We start from the raw sequence: 27899 nt of genomic DNA on the forward strand, positions 1-27899 counted from the left end.
AAAGAAAGCTATTATAGAAGTATTCTGTTATCCCTTTCCCTCTGGTTGGTCCTCTAATCATCTTTCCCCTGCTACCTATACCCACCCAAATATTTGGGACAAAACGGGGGTACCTAAGGCAGGTGGTGGAGGTGCTTTGCAATTAATGTACACTTAGGTATAATATCTCTAACTCAGCAGATCCAAGTGTTTTAAATTCATATGCCTCTCCAAGAATAAATAAGTCATGAACTTTCCAAGCAAGAGATTAAAAAATGGCACATTTACAAATACATATAAAACATCCATGTATGTAAGTAAGTATACTTGCATATAGTTTCAAAGGGCTCATATCCCAGCATCCACCAATTGTCCAGTAGCTCATTGTGAAGAACTCTAGAATTTGGATCAAGCCAAAATAAGTGGGCAGAAATAAGGATTTGGAGAAATGAAAGCAATCAACCAAGCAACCAACCAATACACAAACCTAAAAAAAAAGGTGTTCCTTGTCTCCAAGTCAACCTTAACACTTCTCACTCTCTTCATTGTTTCTGGAACTGAGAACAAGAAAAACTATGATTTGGCAAATGAACTATTTAATTAGCAAAAGTAGAGAAATCTATAAAGCAAAAATTGGAAATTCTGCCCATTTTTAATCATTAATTTTAAATTCCTTCCTGTTAATTGTTTTGATGGTACACGGATGCCTAATACTGTTCTGACTTCTTTTTCTTTCTTTCTCCTCTTCTTCCTCTTTCTTCTCCTTCTCCTTCTTCTATTTCTTTTTTTTTTTTTTTTTTTGGACAAGGGGGTTGAACCAAGGATCACTTAGCCACATCCCCATCCCTTATTTAAAATTGTTTATTTTGAGACAGGATCTCGATAAGCTGCTTAGAACCTCACTAAGTTGCTGAGGCTAACATTGAACTTATGATCCTCCTGCCTCAGCCTCCCAAGGTGCTGGGATTACAGATTGCATCATCATCCTGCCTGGCCTTTTCTGACTTTAAACATTGGCTCTAACACATAGAAACATCGAAAGCCACATGACTTAATATTATGATTATTGGTTCATCAGATACATATGAAATGACATGGAGACAGCAACATTAAAAAAGAATAATAAATTAATTTCAATTTTTCAACTAGATTGCATATATTTGAGGATGTAACTTAGGTCTTGACTGTAATAATGGGAATTGCTTATATTATTTAAAACAAAATGATGTTTTTCATAGTATTTCATAATCTTTAAATGTACTACATTATCTCATTTGATTTGGATATCAATCTTGGAAAGCAAATGAGAGAGACAGCCTTAACCTTATTTTACAGGTGAGGAAACTGAGGTTATAAATCATTAAATTACACTCTTAACATTATATAATTAACACGTGGCAGGGCAAAGACTAGAACTCACAAATCCTAATACCCAGTAATTATTTATTTTTTGCCATCCTATACTTCACACAAAGAATTCATTACACATAGCTTGTTGAGACACTTTATACTGTCTTAGTTTGGAAATCAGGATAGTACTATGTACCCTTGAGTGAATTCACACTCGAAAAATGTGTCATTGTACAACAGGATTTTGCACATGGCACACAGAATATATTAAGAGGCACAAATATATATATTTAAATTGTTATTGCAAATGATATAGATACTTTTGCATACATGTGGGCATATTTATGGGTTTCCATGTCTGAGAATTAGTATGCATTTACCAATGCTGTTAGAAAAAAATATTTAGTTTATAATTTATTATTAATCTTACATTTGGTAAGACCACATATTGGCAAATCATTGATAAATCAACACAAATACATGAATAGCACAGAACATATTTTGTGAAAAATATACACACACATATAGCTACCCCCAACAACTTTCCTATTAGTTGAAAAGTGATAACGTAAGATAGATTTATTAGTAAAAACTAGAAACTGGCTTCTAAAAAGGGTATGAGTGTATTTCCAGGTTTAAATATAATTAGAGTAATAAATGTACTTAGTGTTAAAGTTTTGCAATCTGTCCTTATCTTTCCTGTTTTCATTGGAAAATCAGTCTGTCTTGGAAAATTCTTCATATTTTTTAACCTCTGAGATGTAAGTAGTCTTATTTTAATACATATAAGGTAGTAAATTACTGGGATGAATTCATTACTTCTTCAAAGAAGGAGTACGGTAGAAGTTATAATTCCATAGATTTACCTATATTTCTTTCTTAATATCCAAAATTGTTCTACATCCTAAAGTTTGAACCAAACTTGAGCAAAGATTTTGAAGTGTAGATGAACTTTACCCCCAATTCCTCTCTTTATACCACCTTTGTTCATGTTTTCTTTTGACCTTCTTGGCCCTTCCTTCAACCTTACCACAAGATTTATTTCCTGTCTCTTTTCCCTGGGGTGTTATTATCCAACTCTTAATTCTAGCTATAAACTGAGGTCCTTGTTCATCTTGCATACTTAACTACTGTATCCTTCACCCCTCTTGCCAACCCCTGCATTGTGATGTTGTCATCTACCTGTACAATTTCACAATGTCTTGTATAGTGCCATCATGCACTAGAGCATGATCTCTTAGACACCAATGAGAGAACTGAGAGTTTGTTTCCTGGGGTGTTTTAACTGTATTTATTTCAGTCATCTGTGTGAATTACCTCTAGTAATATTTTAATAATCCCATTTCTGGTTCATTGATCTTGGCATACTTCTCTTTCACAGTTGAGTTTCACTATTAGTATTCCTTGTACAGAATAAAAGGTGTTGGTAAAAAACAAAACAAAACAAAACCTCTACTGTAAGCCAGAAAACCTCTAGTGCAGCTCAGGCCTTAATGGTCAACTTGATTTTCCCTGTGACATAGATGCTCTATTTATCAAGTATGAGAGAAAATAATTTTTACCAAGTTCCATGAGCTATATTAGGAAAAAATATGCTGGTAGTTTATGTGAGTGTTCATACTGAGTCTTTTCTTCTACCTCTAAACTGTGCTGCCCCAGTGAAAAAGGAATAGGTAAGAGTACTCTAGAAACTCATAATGGAAATGACTCATTCTTTGGGAATTCATCTGTGATAGGCAAAATAGTTATACCTCAAGTGTGCACTCCCCAATATCCAGAACTTCCAGTACATGGTAAAATGTTATGTTACTTGGAAAAGTAACTGTGATATAAACAAGTTATGGACCTTAAATTAAGGAGAATATCCTAGATTATACAGGTGAGTCAAATCAAATCACCCTAAAAGCAAATAACTGGGCTAGAGTTCGGAAATGACATGTGGTCCAGTAAATCAGAGATTACAAGTATGATAATGATTTAAGGAGCCATGGCAGGTTTTTAGATGGAGAGGAACACATGCAAGGAGCTGAAGATGACTACAAGGAATGCAAGCTGCTTAGAAGTGAACTCTTTCAAGTCTCCAGTTAAGTGATATATGACATGTTGATTTCAGTCCTGTGAAACTTGAGAGAAATTATTATAGCCAATTCAAACTTCTGATCTGTAAATAGGAAAATAATAAATTCATGTTGTAAGCTGCTAAGTTTGTGGTAATTAATAAAAAACTAATATACCATCTAATATGCCATTCTATTTCAAAGACCCATACTATAATATTTTAAATTCATACAATAAAGAATTGGACCAAGAATCACTATTATGAAAGCAGAAAATTCTTAGTGCTCTAAATATGTTTTTCCTAATTTTCCTTTTTTGGGGCATGTTCCCAAAGTAAATTAATACAGGACTGATAGACAAAGATCATGAGTTCATGAGGAGAGAATATCTGCTGAGGAGTGTCCTCACCAAGGAGCTTCACAAATGTGCTTTTCCTTTACTGGAAAGAATACTATACTAATAGTGCTACATTAGTCACACCAACTAAGTCCAGTTTTTAAAAATGAAAAATAACAATCTGCAAATAGGAGGCTGGGGTTGTGGTTTAGTGGTAGAGTACTTGCCTAGCATGTGTGAGGCACTGGGTTCAATCCTCAGCACCACATAAAAATAAAATAAAGGTATTGCGTTCATCTACAACTAAGAATATTTTTTAAAATCTGAAAATAGTTCAAAGAATTAAAAATGCATTGACCATACCATTTAAGAAATACGGAAAAGAAGGTCCCTTCCCCCAATCCAAGCAAATATACCCAAATTCACAAATCCTTTGTACACTAGGGTGTCCTTTTCCAACTCTACATGTTGTATTATAAGCTATAATCACATGTCTGAAGGAAATATCTTCAACACTTGCAATTACACACACACACACACACACACACACACACACACACAAACACACACACACAACACCAATAGAGCTATCTTTAAAATATACCTTCCAAGATGATTTTCTTTCTTATTCACAATTTTTTTTGCACTGATTCTAGCCTTAATAAAATAAAAGAACATTGGAAGTAAAGCAGTTATTTTCAATGATTTTCAGGGAAGGTTTGAAGAACTTGACCTCTGAAGATTTGCAGAAGTTCAGAACCTAAAACTTTTTGAAGTATAACCAATGACAACATAACTGAAGATAGATAAACTTTTGTAACTAGAAATCATTTTTTACAGTAAAGGATAAATTCTCAGCAGGTTGTAGATATTCTAGTTCATAATTATATCACAGTATGAAACAATGCAAAAGAAAATAGGAGAAAAAAATATAGTTATTAAAAAGTCTTATAGAAACAATAAATACAATTAAATTTTTTCTGTGGAGACACAAATAGACTTGAGGTAAAAATTACTAGCACCATACTTTGCATATTTCTTGTCTTCCATGAAGCTACAAAGGACAGCTCATCTGGCCAGGCTAAGCGGACAGGATGGAGAAGGCTGTATGAGAAAAAGCATTTACTTTCCTCCTCTTTTGAATACAGTATTCGGTTTCCTACAGGTCTCTGCACACTTACTAAAAACTTTGGTCATTTTGTAAGGGGATATCATAATTTTGAGAGACTTTAAGGCTCATACATAGCAAATAAATCCCCATTTTATGTCTGTCCCCATTTAGTATTTCTAAAGGGGGTGGATAATAAATCCCGCCAACTATCTTTTTAAGGGCTATTCAAATACTAAATAAACCAAGAACATTTTAAAATGCAATCTCACAGAAATCTGCTTTGCTTAACCTTCTCTTCTTCTTTAAAACATAAGAAAGGCATGATGTTCTTTTTTTGTTAATTAATTCATTTTAGACAATTCCTTAAATTTTCATTTTAATAAATTTTTGTGTGGGTGCATTAATTACTTTCAAAGATGCTTTACAACTGTTACCTATTAAAAGCCTTTGTTAGTGAATAAAAAAAAAGGAAGAAGAAGAAAAAAAAAAAAAACTTCCAGCATGCCCCCTCCCTTCTCCATTCTAAGCAGGTCCTTGCTATCAACCGCTGGAGTATGCTCGCTTTGCACCTAGAGCTATAATTATTTTGCTTTAATTTTACAAAACCTTTTGTTCCATTCCCACGAGCCCACCTGATCCTTATATTACACTCGCTCTATTAAAACACTCATGCAGAACAAAGCATGACTGTACTGATTCATAAGTAACTTTTTTTTTCCTCAGTAAAATGCCACTGGCTAGGGTTTGGGACACAGTCCTGGGCTTCACCCTCCATTGCCAGTTCATGTGTTAGAGTGAAAAAAAAAAAATACATTGTTCAGAGTGCTGTTTTCTTCCCCAACACTCTTTCTTTGCCTTGCTTACGTTTTTTTTTTAATTTAAAAAATATTTTGTGTTACACTTAATTTTACTCTGGGGCAATAAAAATGGTACAATGCTGAGAATGGTGAGTTTATTAGAAGATTGTAGTCATATTGTGATTTCTTGTATTCATATGGTAAAGATTTTTTAAAATCGCTTTTGTTGCCTCCTTTAATTTTCATTCTCTCTCCTTACTCCACCCCTTTTCCTTGAGATCTTGCAACACATGTGGGCTTTTGGCAGAAAAAAAAAATTGCAGTGACTCATCAAGAGAATTGTTTGTTTGCTCTAAGGAGCACCCTGAGGACCCTCTGGGCTGCACACGGAGCCCTTTGATCCTAGGAAATTTATTTCTTCCAGATGTTTTCCCCATGGCCACCTTTCCGCAATGTCCCTCTTCATTATGTAACATAAGAATAAATACTCAAGACCCACTGCTATGGCAAACAGTTTTCCTGAATGTAGAGTGACAGGGAGTTGACATCTGATTGAGCCATTGGTTTCTCCTTGCCTTAGGCATAATGATGGAAGAACAGCACAGAGGAAGGCAGAGCTGAGTCTCTTCAGGTGAGTGTCTTTAGAGTTAAGATGAAAATTATGTGAACCAGGTCACAGAAAAAATAAATAAAATATGTAAATCTGTAGACCATGGCTCATGGACTTAGCTTTATCTTATCCAATAATGTCTTAAAACCTTTATCTACCTTGTTACTCATCTAACTGTTCCACCTACAAAGTGTAGATAGGGTGCATTTCATGTTGCTCCAGGACTCAGGATTCAAAAGAGGAGATATTGAGACACTTGGGACCAACTAAAGCAGCCGGGTGACTCTCACCCGTTGGGAAGGCGCCCGGATGGGACGGTGGTCCCGGAATGCAGGGAACTTTGTGAAGTAGAGCTGCCGGCGAGACGCCCCTCCCCCCGCTGGAGCAGTGAACTTGGACAACTGGTAGCGCCGAAAAGGAGGCCGCTCAGCACAGCGCTGGGACTCGGAGCAACCACTGGGGCTCCGGCGGCTGCCCAGGGGAGGAGTGGCGAGGAGAGCTGTGTGGACTCAGAACACCGGGGCCTGCCCTGAGGAGGAGGAGGAGGAACGTGGCCTCTTGGATTCGGAGTGACTGCACCAGAGCTACAGGCGGTTGCCAGAGGAGGAGCTGCGCGGCGAACTGTTTGGACTCAGAACGACTGCTTCTGAACACCGGGGCCTGCCCTGAGGACGAGGAGGAGGAAGAGGAGCACGGCCGCTTGGATTCAGAGTGACTACACCAGAGCTACAGGCGGTTGCCAGAGGAGGGGCTGCGTAGCGAGCTGTTTGGACTCAGACCACTTCTGAACACCAGGGCCTTCCCGGAGGAGTAGGAGGAGGAGGAGGAGGAGCGCGGCGGGTCATTTGGACTCGCAGTGACTGCATTAGCGCTCCAGGCGGCTGCTCAGAGAGGCGAGTGGTGCGTTGTTTGGACTTAAAGTGACAGCGCCTGAACACAGGGGGGCTGCCTGGAGGGGAAGCGTGGTGGCTCGCTTGGTCTTGAGTGGCCGCACCAGAGCTCTGGGCGGTTGCCCAGAGGACCCGTGCAGCGGGTCACGTGGATTCAGAGCCACTCAGAGCGACCGCTCCTGAACACCCGGGGGGTTATCTGGAGAAGGAGGAGGAACGGGGAGGGTCACTTCGACTCAGAGTGTTTGATTGCCCAGGGCTACAGGTGGTTGGTGGGAGGAGGAGGCACGAAGTGAGTTTCTTGGACTCCTAGTGACTGCACCGGAATACTGGGCAGATGTCTGGAGGAAGAGGCGTGTGGCGGGTCTCTGGGACTCAGAGCGATTGTACGGGGCCCCAGGTGGCTGCTCAGAGGAGGGGCTGCATAGCCAGGCGATTAGGTGCAGAGCAGGGTCCCAGGATCTAGGAGGCTTCTTGGTGGAAGAGCCACACAGAGACTGGCGTAGAGTGGAGCGAAGGTTCCAGGCCTGGGGGCAGATTCTCTGAGGAGGGGCACCTAAGGAGATTCATCTCCCAAGGGTGAGGCTCCCAGGCCCAGGAGGTAGGGCCGGGCCCCTGGGAACTTTGCAGAGGAAGGCAGCTCAGCCCAGGCGGTAGCTGTAAATTGAGGGGAACCTCTAGGAGGGAACTGATCAGCGAGACCTCCCCACCAGGTGAGTCTTCCCTGCCGGGTGAGGTTTCCCCACAAGGACGGTAAAACCAGAGACTCAGGCCCAAACAGGCCTTGCCTCAGCCCGCAGCCTAGGTCCCCTTTGGATGACCATTGGTCAACAAGTGGAGGCACCTCTGCCCACTAGCAGGGATTATACGCCACCTGAAGGCCACCACTCCTAGAGAGGCAGCTTCCTTGTGGAGCACCGCATTATCAACTTCCTCCAAGACTTCAGCCTACTGAAGGCTAAGGGGGGATATATAGAGAAATCTTCAGGGACATTGTAAGTTAGTAGAGGAAATCTGCAATATCTCAGCAGTCCACTGATATCTGAACAATATGAGAAAACAAGGAAAGAAAATGCTGCAAACAAATCTAGATGTTACATCAATAAAACCCAAGGACAGCATGGCAGAAGAAATGACAGAAAAGGAGTTCAGAATGTACATAATTAAAATGATCAGGGAAGCAAACGATGAGATGAAAGAGCAAATGCAAGCATTGAATGATCGCACCAATCGACAGTTAAAAGAGCAAATACAGGAAGTAAAAGATCATTTCAATAAAGAGTTAAAGATAATGAAAAAAAACCAAACAGAAATCCTTGACATGAAGGAAACAATAAAACAAATTAAGAACTCCATAGAAAGCATATCCAATAGGATAGAACACCTGGAAGACAGAACCTCAGACATTGAAGACAAAATATTTAACCTTGAAAACAAAGTTGAACAAACAGAGAAGATGGTAAGAAATAATGAACAGAATCTACAAGAACTATGGGATATCATGAAAAGACCAAATTTAAGAATTATTGGGATTGAGGAAGGCCTAGAGAAACAAGCCAAAGGAATGAACAATTTATTCAATGAAATAATATCAGAAAATTTCCCAAATCTGAAGAATGAAATGGAAAATCAAGTTCAAGAGGCTTATAGGACTCCAAATACACAAAATTACAACAGACCCACACCAAGGCACATTATAATGAAAATACCTAACATACAAAATAAAGACAGAATTTTAAAGGCTGTGAGAGAAAAGAACCAAATTACATTCGGGGGAAACCAATATGGATATCAGCAGATTTTTCAATCCAGACCCTAAAAGCTAGAAGGGCCTGGAACAACATTTTTCAAGCCCTGAAAGAAAATGGATGCCAACCAAGAATCTTATACCCAGCAAAACTTACCTTCAAATTTGACGATGAAATAAAATCCTTCCATGATAAACAAAAGCTAAAAGAATTTACAAAAAGGAAGCCAGCATTGCAGAACATTCTCAGCAAAATATTCCATGAGGAAGAGATGAAAAACAAAGAAGCAAATCAGCAAAGGGAGGAATTATCCTAAAGGAATTGTCAAATAAAGGAGGAAACAAGTTGTGTCAAACAAATAAATAAATAAATTTTCAAAACTGAACCAAATGACCGGGAAACCAAATCATATCTCAATAATAACCCTGAATGTTAATGGCCTGAATTCATCAATCAAAAGACATAGACTGGCAGATTGGATTAAAAAGAAAGATCCAACAATATGTTGCCTGCAAGAGACTCACCTCATAGAAAAAGATACCCATAGACTAAAGGTGAAAGGATGGGGAAAAACATACCATGCACATGGACTCAGCAAAAAAGCTGGAGTATCCATCCTCATTTCCGATAATGTGGACTTCAAGCCAAAGTTAGTCAGAAGGGATAAAGAAGGTCATTTCATACTGCTTAACGGAAGCATAAATCAGCAAGATATAACAATCATAAACATCTATGCCCCAAACAGTGGCTCATCCATGTATGTCAAACAAATCCTTCTCAATTTCAGAAAGCAAATAGACCATAACACAATAATACTAGGTGATTTTAACACGCCTCTCTCACCACTGGACAGATCTTCCAGACAAAAATTGAACAAAGAAACCATAGATCTCAATAACACAATCAATAATTTAGACTTAATGGACATTTATAGAATATACCATCCAACCAAGAGCGAATACACTTTCTTCTCAGCAGCACATGGATCCTTCTCTAAAATAGACCATATATTATGCCACAAAGCTAATGTTAGCAAATACAAGAAGATAGAGACACTACCATGTATTCTATCAGATCATAATGGATTGAAGTTAGAAATAAATGAAAGAGTAAAACACAGAAACTATTCCAACATCTGGAGATTGAACAATATGCTATTATATGATGAATGGATAACAGAAGATATTAGGAAGGAAATTAAAAAATTCTTAGAAGTGAATGAGAACAAAGAAACATCATATCAAAATCTCTGGGACACTATGAAAGCAGTACTTAGAGGGAAATTTATTTCATTGAGCGCATTTAATAAAAGAAGTAAAACTCAACAAATAAACGACCTAACACTACAGCTCAAAGCCCTAGAAAAAGAAGAACAGAACAGCACCAAAAGTAGTAGAAGACAGGAAATACTTAAACTCAGAGCTGAAATCAATGAAATTGAAACAAAAGAAACAATACAAAAAATTGACAAAATAAATAGTTGGTTCTTCGAAAAAATAAACAAAATTGATAAACCTTTAGCCACACTAACAAAGAGAAGACGAGAGAAAACCCAAATCACTAAAATTCGGAACGAACAAGGAAATATCACAACAGACAGGATTGAAATACAAAACATAATTAGAAGCTATTTTGAAAATCTATACTCCAACAAAATAGAAAACCTCGAAGATATCAACAGATTTCTAGAGACATATGAATTGCCTAAACTGAACGAGGAGGACATACACAATTTAAATAGACCAATTTCAAGTACTGAAATAGAAGAAGTCATCAAAAGCCTACCAACAAAGAAAAGTCCGGGACCAGATGGGTTCTCAGCCGAGTTCTACAAAACCTTTAAAGAAGAGCTCATTCCAATACTTCTCAAAGTATTCCATAAAATAGAAGAGGAGGGAACCCTCCCAAACTCATTCTATGAAGCCAATATCACACTGATACCTAAACCAGACAGAGACTCATCAAGGAAAGAAAATTTCAGACCAATATCCTTAATGAACATCGACGCAAAAATTCTCAACAAAATTTTAGCAAATTGCATACAAAAACATATTAAAAAGATAGTGCACCATGATCAAGTGGGTTTCATCCCAGGGATGCAAGGTTTGTTCAACATCAGGAAATCAATAAATGTAATTCACCATATTAATAGACTTAAAGTCAAGAATCACATGATTATTTCAATAGATGCAGAAAAAGCATTTGATAAAATACAGCACCCCTTCATGCTCAAAACACTAGAAAAAATAGGGATAGTGGGAACATTCCTTAACATTGTAAAGGCCATTTATGCTAAGCCCACGGCTAATATCATTCTAAATGGTGAAAAACTGAAAGCATTCCCCCTAAAAACTGGAACAAGGCAGGGATGCCCTCTTTCACCACTTCTATTCAACATCGTTCTTGAGACTCTGGCCAGAGCAATTAGACAAACCAAAGAAATTAAAGGGATACGAATTGGAAAAGAAGAACTCAAACTATCCCTGTTCGCTGATGACATGATTATATATTTAGAGGAACCTGGAAATTCCACCAGAAAACTCTTAGAACTCATAAGTGAATTCAGTAAAGTAGCAGGTTACAAGATCAATGCCCATAAATCCAACGCATTTTTATACATAAGTGATGAATCTTCAGAATGAGAAATTAGGAAAACTACCCCATTCACAATAGCCTCGAAAAAAATAAAATACTTGGGAATCAATCTCACAAAAGAGGTGAAAGACCTCTACAATGGGAACTATACAATACTAAAGAAAGAAATTAAAGAACACCTTAGAAGATGGAAAGATCTTCCATGTTCTTGGATAGGAAGAATTAATATTGTCAAAATGGCCATACTACCTAAAGTGCTATACAAATTCAATGCAATTCCAATTAAAATCCCAATGACGTACCTTACAGAAATAGAGCAAGCAATTATGAAATTCATCTGGAAGAATAAGAAACCCAGAATAGCTAAAGCAATCCTTAGCAGGAAGAGTGAAACAGGGGGTATTGCAATACCAGATCTTCAACTCTACTACAAAGCAATAGTAACAAAAACGGCATGGTATTGGTACCAAAATAGAAAGGTAGATCAATGATACAGAATAGAGGACAGGGACACAAACCCAAATAAATACAATTTTCTCATACTAGACAAAGGTGCCAAAAATATGCAATGGAGAAAAGATAGCCTCTTCAACAAATGGTGCTGGGAGAATTGGAAATCCATATGCAACAGAATGAAACTAAACCCATATCTCTCACCATGCACGAAACTAAACTCAAAATGGATTAAGGACCTCGGAATCAGACCAGAGACCCTGCAGATTATAGAAGAAAAAGTAGGTCCAAATCTTCACCTTGTTGGTCTAGGATCAGACTTCCTTAACAGGACTCCCATAGCACAAGAAATAAAAGCTAGAATCAACCACTGGGATAGATTCAAACTAAAAAGCTTTCTCTCAGCAAAGGAAACTATCAGCAATGCGAAGAAAGAGCCTACAGAGTGGAAGAATATCTTTGCCAATCATACTTCAGATAGAGCACTAATCTCCAGAATCTATAAAGAACTCAAAAAACTCTACTCCAAGAATTCAAATAATCCAGTCGACAAATGGGCTAAGGAAATGAATAGACACTTCACAGAAGAAGATCTACAAGCAATCAACAAACATATGGAAAAATGTTCAACATCTCTAGTAATAAGAGAAATGCAAATCAAAACCACCCTAAGATTCCATCTCACCCCAATTAGAATGGCGATTATCAAGAATACGAGCAACAACAGGTGTTGGCAAGGATGTGGGGAGAAAGGTACACTCATACATTGCTGGTGGGGCTGCAAATTAGTGCAGCCACTCTGGAAAGCAGTGTGGAGATTCCTTAGAAAACTTGGAATGGAACCACCATTTGACCCAGCTATCCCACTCCTTGGCCTATACCCAAAGGACTTAAAATCAGCATACTACAGAGATACAGCCACATCAATGTTCATAGCTGCTCAATTCACAATAGCCAGACTGTGGAACCAACCTAGATGCCCTTCAATTGATGAGTGGATAAAGAAACTGTGGTATATATATACAATGGAATATTACTCAGCCATAAAGAATGATAAAATTATGGCATTTGCGGGCAAATGGATGAAATTGGAGAATATCATGCTAAGTGAGATAAGCCAATCTCAAAAAGCCAAAGGAAGAATGATATCGCTAATAAGTGGAGGATGACACATAATGGGGGGGAGGGAAGGGTTAGTGTTAGGGTTAGAGTTAGGATTAGGGAGGGGGGCAAGTATGGAGGAAGGAAGTACTGTATAGAGGGTAAAGAGGGGTGGGAAGGGTGGGGGAAAGGGAAAAAATAACAGAATGAATCAAACAACATTACTCTATGTAAATTTATGATTACACAAATGGTATGCCTTTACGCCATGTACAAACAGAGAACAACATGTATCCCATTTGTTTATAATAAAAAATAAAAAAATAAATAAATAAATTAAAAAAAAGTGTAGATAGGAAAGTGAAGCCTTTGGACATCTCTTGTTTTTTCTTGATATGACACTACTAGTGGAAATAAGAAGGAAGGTCAGTCAAAGCAGGAGATACAGAATAGGTGCAGAAGTAAAGATTGTGTGGTAGGATGAATCATTCCACCCTCCAAAGATACTCACGTCCTAATCTTTAGTGTGTGCATATATATATAAATACACACACACACATGTGTATATATATATGTTAGTTTATAAGGCAGAAGAAGAAAGAAAGAGGAAGAGGAAGGAGACTTTGTAGATGTTATATAATCAAGGATTCCAACTTGGGGAGATTATCCTAGATTATCAGTATAGGCCTTAAATGCAACCACATGAATCCTTATCAGAGGGAGATTGCACATGACAGAAGACAGAAGATAGCAAGTCAATATGACCATGGAACCTGGAACTGAAGTGATGCAACCACAAGCCAAAGCATATTGGCAGACAGCAGGGCTAGAAAGGCAAGGGGAAGTAGTCCTCCAGAAGGTATGCAGCACAGCTGACATCTGATTTTGGCCCAGTGATACTGGTGTTGAACTTCTGGCCTTGAGAATTGTAAGAAAATAATTTTTAAGCATCAAGTGTGACAGCTTGTTACAGCAGCCATAGGAACTAATACAGATAATAACTGTTCCAAGACGACATTGCTCAGAACATTCTTGAAATCAACAAAATCTCAGCTCAGGCATGATGGTGTATGCCTGCAATTCCAGCAATACAGGAGGATGAAGCAAAGGATCACAAGTTCAAAATCAGCTTCAGCTACTGAGTAAGGCTCTAAACAATTTAGTTAAAAAACCTGAACAGCTCAGTGGCAAAGCATCCCTGGTTTCACTCCCCAATTCCAAAAAAATAAAAGCAAAATAAAAACAAAAAAAGCTCAGGCTGAAGTCTCAGGCTGGAGGCAGAATGGAAAATACAGTGCCAAGACGTGAAGACAAAATTTGATTTGAAGTGGCACTACTGGAGTTATTAAGGGCAACTATAATCTACAGCAAGTTGAGAAGTAAAATAAACAGGACAAGAGGGCCTTGAACAGAAGAATACAGATTATAAATGTGAATGTCCTAATTTTCAAATGCTAAATTGTGAGGTAGGACAAATCTTTCATATTTTCCCTTTAAATGTCTACAGATAATGTATAACCAGCCATTTCTTCTCCAAATCAATTAACAGTATATAATATTAATAGCAATTGATTTGGCATACATATACTATATTTCAAATCTACGATGTGATGAAAGCAAAACTCTTCTATTTGTACTTCTAGGAACTTTCCTTTAACTGTTCAAAAGATAATCTATTTTTAACATTTAACCCAAAGATAATGTGAATCCTAAAGTCAGAACCTCTTTTTTGAATTTTCATTTTTAAATTTTAATTAACATATAATAATTGTATATACTATAAGTACAATGTCATCATTTGATACTGTATATAATGTTCAACAATCAAATCAGGGGCAATTAGCATTCCCATTTCAAACAATTACTGTGGGTTGTGTGTGTGTGTGTGTTGGAAGTCTTCAAACTCCTCTCTTCTCATTGTTAATGAAACTATGTAGTAAACTGTTGTGAACAATAGTTATTCTATTGTGCTATAGAACACCAGAACTTATTCTCTTATGTAACTGTATTTTGGTGCCTTTTACCCAACTTTCCTCTATCTTCTCTTCCCCTTCCCTTCTTATCCTGTAGTGACTGCTATTCTATTCTGTACTTCTCTGAAACAACTTTTTTTTAAACTTCCATATATGAAAAAGAACATATGGCATTTATCTTTCTGTGCCTAGCTTAATTAATTTAACAAACTATCCTAAACCCAATAATTCTTAGATTATTAAAATAATAACTTTAATCTGGAAAATTCCCATAGCAAAGTGACTCTGATGTGACTAAGCCACTCATTTTACCTTTTCCTTTAGTTTATCACTAAACATCTGTAGCAGATGCATCATTTAAAAAAGATAAGGAAAACATCTGAATTCCCATGATTCTTTAAGCTATTGGGCTATTCAGAAATCAAACCATTAGTTTTTATTATCAACATGAGATCAGTGGACCCAGAACACTGAGACACATGAGGAACAAAGTTCTGAAGGCTTAAGAGAATGTAAATCAATTGGCAAATGAGAAGAACTGAGAAAATCAATTAGAAATGCTGACTACTCTCTAGAATTTGAAAAGCAACCAGAGATAGAGTTCCCTGTTGGAGAAAACAGTCTAATGACAGAGATGTAAAAGAGTGTTGTTTATTTTTTTTTTACTACTTTCTTATTAATGCAATTGGAAAGTAGGTTGAAAAAATAGAAAGAATAGAACACTTTTTTATACAAACTAAAGAACAGGTTAACTAACCAATAGTCCCACTATTGTACCCAAAGGAAGCTATTCTAAGGCATTCAAGGCACCTTCTGATAGGTATGTCCATGCACCTTCATTTGGGGAAGCATGAATCATGAGAATTTCCATGTGTTGCCTTTTCCCTTTCCTAACACTACCAACCTGACCCGAGGCAGTTCAAGTCTCAGGACTGCTGAGGCACTTTGAGTTCTATATAATATGAAAGGCGGACTATGTAAATTCCACTGTCATACTTCCTGTGTCTCATTATTTTATTTGCTTTAGTGCTATATGTACCTTATCTGTGGGAGGATAGAATGCCTATCTATGCAGGTTTTCATGGTACCATATAATTACAGTTATTCTTTACCTGTCTATCAGTCCTTTTTACAGTTCAGGAGGCAATGGTTAACATTTCCATTTATTACCATTTCACCTATTTCTGAGATCCTAGAGGACATGAGACATGATTTTCCTTAACTATCTTCCTATAGTATATCACTTTCACTAAATACTTAAGAAGTAATTAGTTGACCTAGAACTCAAGGCATAGGGGAATGGGTGAGAGGATCAGTTGGAATTGATCTCTTTGGGTTTGCAATCTTTGTAATAAAGCATTGAATGCTGAAGAGACAACTCATAGAAAAAAACTTAAATCCTAATATAAAAGTACCTCAACTTCTTTAGCATAGATTATGATCCTGAAAGCATCTGTACTGTGCTATAACAAATATAGGAGGATAAATTTAGTATGATATAGTTTGCTATGAAGGATATATTGAGATGAATGGGGCTTTAAAAATCAATAGCAAAGGACATTTGGGAAAATGTAAGAGGTACTTGGGTACCTCATAAATGAACAAGGACTTGCCTCTAGCTTTTAGTCACTGTTTCTGAGACTTGAATTAATCAAAGTTCTGGGTTATCAGTTACTTAGTATAAAATTTCCAATGAACACTCCTTGATTATGCATTTAGGTCTTGAAAGTGAATAGATTTATACATCTTCCTCCACACAAATTACAAACACAAAAATATTAAGTTAATGTTTTCTTTTGAAGCCGTTTGGTTAATTAAAAAAAAATCTGTAATGAAGAAAACTAGACTTTAATCCTGGATAAAAATGTTCTACATCAATGACTGTAATGATTTGTCTTGGTTACAGATTACTAAAAAACATTTTTTCTTAATAAAATGGAATCTCTATCAAACATATAGAGCATAGGCTCTCCCCATAGGGATCTTTAAGATAATCTAATCATTTTAAGATCATCTCATTATACAGATGAAGAAACAATATGTGAATGTTTCAATAAAGACTAAGATTTTCATTAAGACAAAATGGCTGTTACATGAAGAGAAATGGAGAAAATGAATTAACAGTAGAAGAATGGTGAGGTAGGAAGAAAAAAGTGAAAGACTTTTTCATTGGAGTAGAACACTGAGCAGAAATGCATTCTTTAATACATACCTAGGTCATGGCTGGAAAACAGTTTAAATATTTTAAAGTTGGTAACATTCATTTTTAAAGTACTGCTTAGATTATAAACATAGAAACAGGTTTACCTATAGGAAATCACATAACTCATAATTAAACAAGTCTCTCTTTCTGATATAACTCTCCATTCGTTTTCACTACATATTACCTACCTCTCAGTTCCACAGCATATACAAATTGAAAGGGAACACAAAGACCATTATAGTTTTGATCTGGAATGTCCCCTAATGGTTCATGTGTTGAAGACAAGGTCCCCAGATATTAGCACCACTGGGAGGTGGTAGAAACTCAGGAGGCGGGGCCTACTAGTTGGAGGAAGTAAGTCCTTGGCAGTGTGCCTTTGGAGGCTATATCTTGTCCCTGGCTTCTTTCTCTTTGTTTCATTCTCATTAATATTCATTTTCTCTCTCTCTCTCTCTCTCTCTCTCTCTCTCTCCTTCCCCACCTCAGCTTCCTTTTTACCACCAGGTAAGCAGCCTTTGCTCTATCATGTGCTCACCACCATGATGTTCTGCCTCACCTCAAGCCCACAGTTGTGGAACCAAGTGATCATGAACTGAAATTCTGAAATGGTGAGTCAAAATGAAGCTTTCCTCAAGTTGTTTTTTTGTTTTCTCAGGTATTTTGTCACAATGTCAGAAAGCTGACTAACATAATCACTATTATTTGTATCTATTTTAAAACAAAGATTATCTCATTAAAACAGAGAAAACATAATTGCTTTGAAAGTTTGTAGAAAAATAAATTTTAATTTGATACTTGCTACTAAAGAGTATGTATACTCATTAAAAGTATAGGTTCTGGCATTAGAATCTTCAGCACTTAATCTTTACTTAACACTTAACCTTGGACAATTTTTAAAAAATTTCCTTACCTCAGTTTTTTCACCAATAAAATCAGGATATAAGAATGATTATTTAAAGATATGTTATAAATATTAAATAATATTAACTTTATAAATTCCTTAGAACATGTACCTGGCACATAGTAATTGCTGAATAAATATTAGCTGTTACTATTAACATATACAAACCTGTTAAATATTTTTGAGGTAAGGGTTTTCTCATTAATGAGACATATTTAAGTATTGAGACTTTCAGTTTGTTGCCTAACAATTCATGCCAATAATCTACCTCAACATGAGTAATAAAATAGTGTGAAGAAAAGTTTGCTTGATTTGTTTAGGATGTGTTTGAGACAAGAGATTATCAGCCTTTTAAACAGAATAAGCTAAAATGCTGTCCTGGGTCCTAGCTTAAAGCAACTGTAAAGTTATCTTACAAGGCACAGGAGAAATAAGGGAGCAGGGGAGGCTTAGCAGGATGCACGCAACTTTTCAACAGAACGCTCATGGAGGAAAGTGAAGGTGGTGACTCTTCAGCAAGCAAAGGCTTCATCTATGTGCTATCACAGAATCATATGCATGTCTCAAAGCAGTTAGCTTTGCTGCTATGTAACCATTTGTTTACATGTTCTTTCTCCCTATCATACAGTGATCTACTTGAAGACAAAAAATATCCCTCTCATTTTTATTTAATAGTTGCTCAGTAAAATTTTCATTGAATGAATGTCCTAACTGGTTAATTGATAGCTGCTGCTAAAATGGGTAATATCAGTTGGCAGTCCCTCAAGGGATCTCCATTCAAGACTTTCACAGGCATGCCTATCCAGTGGAGAGGAGTGATAAGATAGAACCGACTGGACATTATGATACTAATAATGGATCCCTGATCTCTGGAATTGGGATACATGCTCTAAGTGAGCATAAAATATGTTTATTGGTTCTTTTTAGTTATACATAACAATAGGATTCACTTTGACATAATTGAAAAAGCACTGAATATCGTTCATTCTATTTCAGTCCTCAGTACTTCCCTTTTCCTTCCCCTTCTCTCTCCCTGTTTCCTTCCCTCTGTTCTTCTGATCTTCCTACTGTTACAGATTTTTGTCCTTGTTGTTGTTAATTAGTGTCTTCTGGCTGTACATGATGGTGAGATTCACTGTGGTATATTCATATATGTACATGGGACAGTTAGGTCAGATTCGTTCCATTGTCTTTCCCTATCTCATCCCTCCGACCTTTCCTTCATTCCCCTTTGTCTACTCCACTGCTCTTCCTTTTATCCTTTTATTTTATCTCCTCTTATTTTGGTCATGAGGAGACCAGGGAGTCCTTCGGTCATCAGGATTAGCTTCCACATATCAGAGAAAGCATTCAAGCTTTGGCTTTTGGGGACTGGCTTATTTCACTTGACATGATAGTCTTCAGATCCATCAGTTTCCTGCAAATGCCATATAAAGTCATTCTTCTTTATGGCTGAGTAAATTGTGAATGTAAAACACATTTTCTTTATTCATTCGTTTGTTGAAGGGCACCTAAGTTGGTTGTATAGCTTGGCTATTGTGAATTGTGTTGCTATGAACACTGATGTGGCTGCATGACTATAGCATGCTGATTTTAAAACTTTAGCATATATACCAAAGAGTGAGATAGCTGGGTCATATGTTTGTTCCATTCCTAGGTTTTGAGTATATCCATACTGCTTTTCGGAATGGTTGTACTAATTTTCAGTCCCACCAACAATGTATGAATATACCTTTACCCCCACATCCTTGCCAACATTTATTGTTACTTGTATTCTTGATAATTATCATTCTGATTGGAGTGAGATAAAAATCTCATTGTACTTTTAATTTTCATTTCTCTAATTGCTACAGATGTTGAATATTTTTTCATATATTTGTTGACCATTTGTGTTTCTTTTTTGAGAAGTATATATTTAGATCCTTTTTACCAATTTATTGATTGGATTTTTCTTTTGATGTTACATTTTGGAGTTCTTGAAGCATAAAATATTTTTTAAGTTTAATTATGTGTACATTTTTTCCTTTAACCATAAGAATTTTCTTTTAAGAAATGAACAAGTATTTGAAAATTTAGCACATTACAAGACAGAGGAACCAAGTTCAATGTGGAATGCAAATGTAAGACTGATAAACGATGGCAAAAAGTATGAAAGTAAATTCAATAAAGAGTCTTAGATAATGTGTTGTGGGCAAGCAGAGAAAAAAGCAATTACTTATAGCTGGGGAATCAAGGTGATTTTAGAGGAGGGAGTAATATTTAAGCAAGGATCTCGATGCAAATACTTAATCTCTGTGAAAATAGAACATTGTACCCTTAATTTGGAAATTGATGTGCTAAGTGCAAATAACTATAAATGGGTGACAGAAACATGAAAGGCATGACCATTCCTGATATATTTGAAAAGTTAGCTATTAGTTGATGCATATGTTACTATAATAACAATCAGTCCAATAAATAAAATAATAATGTCCTTACAAATTTATTTATTTGTGAATATTTATTCATCTATTAATTATTTCAACCTAATATAAGGACCTACTGAATATCAGATTTTGAACTGTGATGAGTGCATTGGATACCAAGGTGATGAAGACAGAATGGGATCACTGTCCAAGAAGTAGATTCAGACAACTGAGTTATTAATAATTGCAGTGTGATACATACTATGTCAAGTGAAGTACTGAATGTTATGGGAATACATAATTGTAACCTATTTAACTGTAAGCTCATTGCAGAACTGAGGCAGAAACAAATTTGGACAAATACAAAAAGCTGTTGGTTTTTATTAACCTTGAGTTTCTTCTGATTTGGCTTTGTTTATCTACAGAATAGTCTGCCACATATGGGTCCTTATACTATTTGCTATTCAAAATCTTGCCTTTTAAACTACCTATTTAATTATGGGTGCATCAGGCACAAATAAATTTATGTTCTTCATTTCTTTAGAACTAGACATGGCAGCATTTCCCCCTACCCCACTGGTTCTTTTTCTGTTAAGATAAATCTTTTATTATAAATGATAGAAAGCTCAGGAAGATGATGGTGAGGCTATTTGAAACAGAAAAAAAAAAATGTTCTCTTCTGTGAGATTAGATCTACAGGACTGAGAAGAGTGAAATCTTGTTTGGACCAGTAAATTGAGCAAACATAACATGGGAGTCAGAGAGGAAGCAATTATAGGCAACACCAATTCTTATCATTTTATGTCAAGGTTAGAGTTGGTCTTTTCATTGTGATCATTCTTTAAATCCGAGCTATAACCTCTAGCTTTTAACAAACACTTTCCTAGACACTGTCAGCCACACAGTGGGTCTTCTTGAGACCCAGTGAGAAACCAAAATTCTCCAATTTGTTAAAGCAAAAAACAAGTTGTATTCCTTATTTCAACTCTTTGGGAGGAATAAAACTGTCTTTTTTCCTAACATGAAACTAACAAGAGCTGCCACAGACTAAAGGACTAATAGGATAAAATACTAGATGATGATATATAGGTCATTTATCTCACTGGATTTCATTTATTTCAGCAAGATGGGTTTGTAGTCTAAGTACTAGATGAAGATTATCAATAAACTGGGCAAATAATTTAACTACTCAGTCATTACAAGTAGTTTTAAATATGGTAGACATGGCCTCAGGAGAGTTAGGACTACAGAATAAGAGGGCTTTGAACTCAGGGCATGCATGGAGATGGGACTGTTATTTAAGTGCTGTGTTTGTTTTCCCATCAATATTATAAATTATGCATGCATTTTAGAAGCATATAATTTCTTTGTATTAACTTGCCAAGCTATTGTACAGAAAGATGAACAAACTATGCTACAAATATCAGAATGTGGACAAATGCCAATTTTCCCTCAGGTTTTAAATGAGATAACCTTACTCCTAATAGAAAATCATTGTGCACTACCATAGAAACAAAATGATGTACTCCATTTTTATACAATGAATCAAAATGCAGCCTGTAAATAAATGAATAAATATTAATATAAAAAAGAAAAGAAAATGACAGGCTCAGATGTGTATCTTAATCCCTTCTTTTTAGGATATTCTGTGAATTAAACACATTGACACAATTATAATAATAACTGAATTACTAGAGCACTACTCATGTGCAAAGCACTGGTATAGTCATTTCATATATCTTATCTCATTTAATGCTCACAGTAGTACTTTGATATAAGTAAGGAAACTGAGGAAAATAGAAGTTAATTAACTTGTTCAAGGTCATCAGGCTAGTAATAGGATTCAAATCAGAGCCCATACAATATTAGAAGATTCTAATCCAAAGAGAGGGAAGAGATACAGTCAACACTTTGGGAACATCATTTTCTAAACTTTAGATTCTTCATCTAGAACAGGTGTTGATAAACTTTTTCTGAAAAGACAAGTTCATAAATATTTTAAGCTTTTTGGTTAAGAGGCAAATCAAAATGTAATGCTATGTATATACTTATATAACAAGAAAGAATAAATCACACAAAATTTATATTAATAAAATTCAAAATATAATAACAAGTACATTTTTGACAATATATGTCTACTAATGATAGGATGAAGTTTTTTTCAGAGACAATATTTGCTAAATTGAACTTCAAAGGCAGTGTCCCTATCATAAAACAGAATAAGATATTCACCTGTAAAAACCATTCTTAGGTCACAAGATTAACCAACAGCAGGATGGCTTTGTCCTAAGAGCCATTGCTTACCAACCAACCCATGGTCTAGAAAACAAAGGCACTATACTAGGTGATTTTTGAGAACTCTTCCAACTTCAAGATTTTATGGTATTTTCTTACTTTGTAAGCATAATAATTATGACTTTTCAATGTCTTCAGTATATTTGGTTTGAAAATAAAATCCATAACCCCCCTACTCCATACACTCTAATAATTAAAGAAATGGATGAATGTAAAGGTAGCATCAAATATTTATATCTATCTTGCAGATTTCTTTTGTTTAATTAGGATAGTTTAGATTTTATTGTACTTCTGCAGGCCCCTTTGAATGTCATCACAGAGGAAAGATTTCTGTTGGAAAGACATTTATGAATGGTATGTCAGAAGCGGGGAGAAAATTAGAAAGGTCTTACAGTGAAATAAGGCAAGAGTCAATATAACACATAGTCTCCCTACTGAAGAAAATCTTGATTTGAGTTCATTTATTATTCTATCTTACTTAAACTTAATAGGGTAAGCTCACACTTCACATAAATTGGTGAATTTGCAAACCATGTTTTTAAAATTAATTTATCATTGTTGTTCTTGTTCTTAAAACTCCTATGGTTAGTTACAGGAATTTTACAAGTAGCTCCTAAATTTACTAAAAAAATTCATAGGATGTGGTGAAAACAAGTGGCTTCCAGCATACACAGAATTTTTTTTACACATACAAACAAGTAGATTTTTTGTTCTTACTTAGAACATAAGTATCAAGAAATTACTTGCATATATTCATATATACTCAACGTCCTACTTTAAAAAATATGAAAAAGTTCATCTGCGATACTGAATATCAAATGTCACATGTTTTAGCTATTATGTGAAGTAGAATTGAAAACTTGTGTAACTTAAAGCAACAGAAAATACACTAACAATTTTGGATGACTTTTATAGAAATTTACAGATGGGATATGACATCTAATTTATGACAGAGTTAAAGATCAACAAAATAATGTTATTACATAGATTCCTTGATGGTCCTAAATAAGGTTGGTCTTAGTAAAATTGTTAGGGAGGCATTATTGTCTTCCAAAAGTGTCACTTTCTACAAATTATATTTTATATTGTCTCCAAATATTACATTTTGTTTTTCGGGTTAAGAACAAATCAATATTTTAAATTTTGACAGGGCCTTTGCAGCATTTCTTTTTTTTTTTTTTAAGTTGAAAAATGCTAAAAAGATACTGAACATCACCAATCATCAAGGAAATGAAAATCAACAACACATGCTAGGATGGCTATTATCAAAAAGACGGGATAACAAGTGTTGGTGAGGGTTTGGAGAAAAGGGAATCCTTGTATACCACTGGAAGGAATGTAAATTGGTGCACCCACTATGGAAGACAGCATGAAATTAAAAATAGAACTACAATGTGATCCGGCAATCCCACTCTGAGCATATATCCAAAGGAAATAATATCAGTATGTTGAAGATAGAGCTACAGCAGTCACCATACCCATATACAGAAAAATGGAAACAGCCTGAGTGTCCTTGAATAAATAAAAACAATGTGAGACATAGAGCTCACATTTTGTGTGCACATATATATGATTATATATTATAGGATTTATCATGGCATATGTATAATGGGATATATAATACATATGTGGGCATAAACATGTACATATGTATTTAAAATGGAATATCATTCAGTCATGAAAAGAAGGAAATCCTGACACATGTAATAACATGAATGAACCTAGAAGACATTGTGCTAGAGAAAGATAAACACTACATAATATTCCACTTATATGTGGAATCTAAAAATGCTAATCTTGTAAAGTAGGGAGTAGAGTGTGGTTTCCTGGGGCTGGGGGCAGGACAGAAGATGTTGATGAAAGGGTAAAAACATGCAGATATTAGATAAAAAATTCTGGGGCTCTAATGTACAACCTGGTGTCTAGCGCTAACAGTAGTGGATTGTATATTTGAAACTTGCTAAAAGAACAGATCTTTAATATTCTCACCACATACAACACAAAACACAAAAGGGTATTATGAATGTGTTAATCAACTTGATTTTGGCACTCTTTCCCCATTGTATATGTATACCAAATAATCACATTTTACATCTTAAAATACACAATTTTGTCAGTTATATCTCAACAAAGTCAGGAAAAACTCCAAACAAATAAAAAACAAGTAAAAAGTAAAATAAAATAAATCACAAACAACCCATCTCTTAAAAACAAAATTTAAGGAGAAGGGAAAGATCTTCCCTGTGTCTCTGCAATCTGTCACCCCCTAATCTGTCACCACTATCAACAATTTGGAGTGCAATGTTGCTAGTCCTTGTAGATGGTGTTTCACTCTGTATCAGTGTAAGATGAGACAATTACCTACTACTTCCTACTGTAACTTAAAATATATTATGAAATTCTTTGCAGACTTATTACTGTATGTATATGGATCAATTTTATTATTTATAGTAGCTAGATATAGTCTAATGCAGCAATGTATTAAATCATTTGTTTCTTGATAGAAATCTACAATGCTTTAAAAATTTTGCTACTATGAGTAAGCTGCAATAAAATTGTTGTAGTACATGTGCACATATTTCTTATGGGAAGATTTAACACACACTCCTTTATTTGAAAGGCAAATTCTTTAAATATTTAAAATGCTAATAGTGTTTTGTTAATAAAATAATTACCATTATTGAGCACCTAACATTCCAGGCAATGTGTACACCCTTCAATTACATTATTCAATACTGTACATAGTTGTTATATGTAGAAATTCTGATGGTCCAATTATGAAGCACTTAGTTGTCACACTTTGACCAATGTGGAATCATTCATTGAAAGTTTCTGACTAGGGGAATGGTCCATCTCTCCCATTTGAGTAAATCATTCCTAGAAAGAAAGAAAGAAGATGATCTATCTTTCCACCAGGAACATACTGAATGATATCTAGAAGACTGGGGACCAGATAATGGAGGACAATATTTGCAGAGGGCTAACATCAGAGCAGTGTAAGACAGATCCACTTTCTTCTGTGTTCAAAACTGAAGCAAAGGGGGCAACCTAAGTAGGAGATAAACATCTCCATTCAAGTTTTACCTGTCAGAGAACAGCAACCTGTTCAGAGCAAGAGAAGATTAAGGGTACACTTTCCCACTCTGACCATTGTTTCCAGTGGCCTCAAGACAGTGTAAGTATTACATCAGAGGAGGTATGGATAGGAAATTCCCAGGGCCAGTTAAAAAACAAACCCAGAGTTTTCAGGCCTTAAAGCTATGTCTAGTTTAGAATTTTTGCTAAGGTTTTTCAGATATAGAAGTGACCTGAAACAAACAGACCAGAAGCCAACCATTTAAAACACTGAGTTGGCAGAGATATAACAATAGGACAAAAGATGAGAGAGAATACTAAGGGTGGGGCTCTTTCAGCATGATGGTGCTAATCACAGAGAGAGAGAGTACAGAATCCAGATCCCTTACTAAATTTAAGATGCCCAGTGGACAGCCAATAGACTCAACAAGAAAATTGTTGCATTTCTAAGTCTGGACTCAGGCAATAAGTTAAGGTAGAATTTGTGATAAAAATCTAAGTGTCAACAGAGTAAAATGGTAATCTATTGAGGAGCACACGTACAAAGTGTAACGGGACAGAGGAGGAGGAGCTAACAAAAGAGGTTGCCAAGTCAGTAAAGTAGAAGGAAAACCAGGAGGAAGGTCATTGAAGTCAAGGGGTGATATTTTTACAAGAAAAGACAGAAGATCACACATGAAGTGCTTCTGAAAGATTGAGTAAGATGAAAACAGTCCTCTATGTCAGTGGGCAAAGTCCCGTGGCAAGGAAGGAGATAATGTAAAATTTGAAATTGGAAGGAAGTGTAGAGATCATCTAGACAATTTTCTGATTTTATGGAGATGAAAACAAATACAGAAAACAGTAACTTGCTTGAACTCTAATGCATAAGGGCAGAAGCAGGGCTGTGACTCCATGTGACCCAGCTCTAATGCCCAGGACAGGGTTTTACTCTGGAAGAGAATGAATGTTCACTACCACACATTTATCTTCATTTGTACAAAATGTCATTTCAAAATAGAGACTAAGACCCATTCAATACCTGATGTGCTAATCTCAAAGAATTTTCTTTCATCTGCTGTATGCTCAATAGAAATTGCCTCAACACTAGAAACACATAGGGAACTACAATTTAATATTTTGCATTTTGCATTGTAATATGTATTTTTCACTTAACCAGTTGAGATACTGCATGTGTTCAGCAAACATGTATTGAATGAGTACATTAATTCCCTAATCCCTGATAGTTAGCATTCATATAGATTCACATGCCACTATAAGCTTTAGAATTTAGAGATAGATGATGGTTTTAGGTCCTCAAGAAGAAAAAAAATTAAAAGATGAAAAATTAAATGCACTTAAATAGCAATTCTGAGAAGATTGGCAGGGCAGGGAAGCAACAGTATCAGAAAAATAAAAATAAATCCCATTTTTTTCCCCTGAGGGAAAAAGAACAGAGGTGTAGAATAACTAAAAATGGAAGTCAGGTAAGATTATGGTTTCAGAACCACACTATTTTCCATAGACTAAAAGAAAGAAAAAAAATGTTTCTACTACATATGGATTAAAATGACTAAAATAAAGATACTGACAATACCAAGTGATGACAAGTATATGGAACAACTGGAATGCTTACATTGCTGGTAGAAATGCAAAATGGTACAGCCACTCATCAAAGTAGTTTGGAAATATAAAGTTATACATATAGTATCTGACCCTTGGGTATTTACCCTAGAGAAATAAAAATATTTTTACACAAATACATACACAGATGTTTAAATCATTTCTATTCATAATTGCTTAAAACTGGGGAAAACACCCTAAATGTCTTTCAATGGCTGACTATATATAGACCCCGCAGAAAAATGCTACTTAGCAATAAAAGGAAATAAATCTTTGATTCAAACAACAACATGCATAAATCTTAAAAGCATCACACTGTAAATAAGCCAGTCTCAAAATGTTACTTATTAAAAGACTTCATTTTTATGACCATTTTCACAAGCACAAAACCATAGTGGTAGAGACCAGGTGTTTCCT

General features: G+C 35.8%; 2 long non-coding RNA genes across 4 annotated transcripts in view; one reads left to right on the plus strand and one right to left on the minus strand.

Moving 5' to 3' along the window:
- LOC306670646 overlaps positions 1 to 27899 on the minus strand; it is a 667486-nt gene that overhangs the window by 262406 nt on the left and 377181 nt on the right. The gene's annotated exons all lie outside the window — the stretch shown is intronic.
- LOC306670648 lies at positions 17670 to 21537 on the plus strand. Its single transcript, XR_013766468.1, has 2 exons — positions 17670 to 19391; positions 19427 to 21537. It is a non-coding gene; the product is annotated as an uncharacterized lncRNA (long non-coding RNA).

Source organism: Sciurus vulgaris (genome assembly GCF_902686455.1).
Source record: "Sciurus vulgaris genome assembly, chromosome: 10".
In the NCBI taxonomy this organism is placed as follows: domain Eukaryota; kingdom Metazoa; phylum Chordata; class Mammalia; order Rodentia; family Sciuridae; genus Sciurus; species Sciurus vulgaris.